The sequence below is a fragment of the Aristolochia californica genome, unplaced genomic scaffold (assembly GCF_029961685.1).
Source record: "Aristolochia californica isolate CCGP_79_NKW_82.1479 unplaced genomic scaffold, dmAriCali1.0.hap1 SCAF_3, whole genome shotgun sequence".
Lineage (NCBI taxonomy): Eukaryota > Viridiplantae > Streptophyta > Magnoliopsida > Piperales > Aristolochiaceae > Aristolochia > Aristolochia californica.
Window position 1 is genome coordinate 40,372,773 of NW_027181992.1, and position 2,615 is coordinate 40,375,387.

The window sequence follows — 2,615 nt, forward strand, 5'->3', positions numbered from 1 at the left end:
TGCTTCTTGCTTCTCCATGTAACCAAATTCCCTCCAACCATCGTACAAAATCCCAAATTAGATTTCCTATCATCTGGGGATCCGGTCCAGTGTGTATCTGAGAATCCTTCGATGTTGAAGTGACCACGATTTTTATAGTGAAGCCCTCTTCCTGGAGCTCCTTTCAGATATCATAATATTCTTTCAAGTGCTTTCCAATGACTAAATTGTGGTTTATTCATGTATTGACTCACCACACTTACTGCATATGATATATCTTGCCTTGTTACACACAGGTAAAAAAGTTTTTCCACTAGTCTCTAATATTTCCCAATATCTACATATTCTCCAGTACCTGCACATAATTTTGTATTTGAGTCCATAGGAGTGTCTGCTGGTTTGCATCCCAGCATTCCTGTCTCTTCTAATAGATTAAGGGCATACTTCTTGTGGGATAGCATAATCCCAAGTCTGGATTGTAATACTTCAATACCTAGAAAGTATTTGAGTAGTCCAAGATCCTTTGTCTTGAATTCAGCACATATTTTTTCTTTTGTTTCCTGGATGCCCTCGGAATCACTACTAGTTAAAATGATATTATCAATATACACTGCCAAAATTGCCTTCCCTCTAGGTGTGTTTTGAAAAAAAACTGAGTGATCTCCAGAGCATTTGTAAAATGCTGCCCATATGAGGGCTTAACTAAATTTCTCAAACCATGCACGAGGGGATTGTTTTAGACCATACAGATATTTTTTTAGTCAACACACTGACTCCCCCTCAACCACATACCCAGGTGGTTGTTGCATATAAAATTCTTCTTTGATGTCCCCATTCAGAAAGGCATTTTTCACATCAAATTGATTGACCTGCCAAGAAAAGTTAGCTGCCAAAGATAATAAAACACGTACCGAGTTCATTTTTGCCACTGGAGAGAAGGTTTCCTCAGAATCAATTCCATAAATTTGTGTATAGCCCTTATCCACAAGGCGAGCCTTTAGCCCGAGCCACAGACCCATCCGGATTGTGTTTCACAATAAACAAGTATTTGCAACTGATGGATTTCGTATCTGATGGAACTGTGACTAGAGCCCATGTTTGATTTTCATAAAGAGCCTCCATTTTGTCATCCATTGTTGCCTTCCACCCTTGATGTTTGAGAGCCTCCTGATAGGATTGTGGTACAGAAATGGAAGAAATAGTAGAGATAAATTGACGACATGTAGGGGACAGATGATGATTAGACACAAAATTTGATATGGCATGAGGCATAGAGGGTATGGTGCATGATCTGGGTTCTTTTTTTTGTGCAATAGGACGAGTATCATATTATGGGCCAAAAACAACTCGAGAAGATGGACTTACCTCGATGGGATCCGTGAACTCGGTAGTTGTGGTGTCAGCCGGTGTTTCTCGGGGGTGAGAAGTTTCGGTAGCATGGGGCACAACCGGTCGAGGAGAACCTGGTACTGAAGATAAACCTGGAGGAGCATTGTCAGAATAGTATGGAGAGTCTTCAAAAAATGTGACATCCCTAGACAAAAGTAAACACTAAAGAGTGGGATTATAACAAACATAACCCTTTTGTGTACGAGAGCATCCTAGAAAGATACACTTGATAGATTTAGGATCAAGTTTATTGTGTTTTGGGGAGGAAATATGGACCAAACATTGACACCCGAAGATTTTAAAGGGCAGTGAAAATGGATTATCATCTGGTAACAATATAGAGTACGGAGATTTATTACCAAGGACGGAAGATGGTGGATGATTTATAAGAAAGCATGCAGTAAGGACTACATGAGGCCAATAAAAATATGGAACTTTCATGGCATATAATAAACCTCCAGCTGCCTCAAGAATATGACGATTTTTCCGTTCGGCTACACCATTTTGTTGAGGAGTGTAGGCACATGATGTTTGATAGATAATGTCATTTTCTTGACAAAAAGATTCATGTTCTTTGGAAATGTGTTCTTCTTTGGTATTATCAGACTAAAGTATTTTTATGTTCTGACCAAACTAAGTGAGAACCATAGCATGAAAAGAGTTAAAAATCAATGGTATCTCAGAACGCTCCTTAAATAGAAACAACCAAGTGGTACGAGTGACGTCATCAATAAATGTAATAAAATACCTGACTTGAGAAATATTTGAGACGCTCAAAGGTCCCCATACATTGGTATGAATTAATGAAAACAGAATAATACTTTTGACTTCTGGACGAGGTGAGTATGTACTCCTTTTATGTTTACTCAGTTGACAAATTTAACAATTAAACTCGGACCTGACTTTAAGAGTAGGAAACATATAATGAAGAGATTGTGAAGATGGATGTCCCAACCGATTGTGTCATAGCCTTGTCTCATTTTCACAGGTGGAAACAGTATTTATTTTTGGCACATCCAAGTAGTATAGCCCCCCTTGTTCACGGCCTCTACCAATCCCCTGCTTCGTTATAGGATCCTGAAATACAAACGAAGTGGGTGAGAAGGTGATAGAGCAATTAAAATACTTTGTTAGTTGACTAATAGATAACAAATTCAAAGGGAAGGTAAGAACAAATAGAATATCAGTGAGCGGAAGTGATGGTGTAACAGAAGCGGATCCTTTCCCTTGAACCTTGGTTTGAGAAC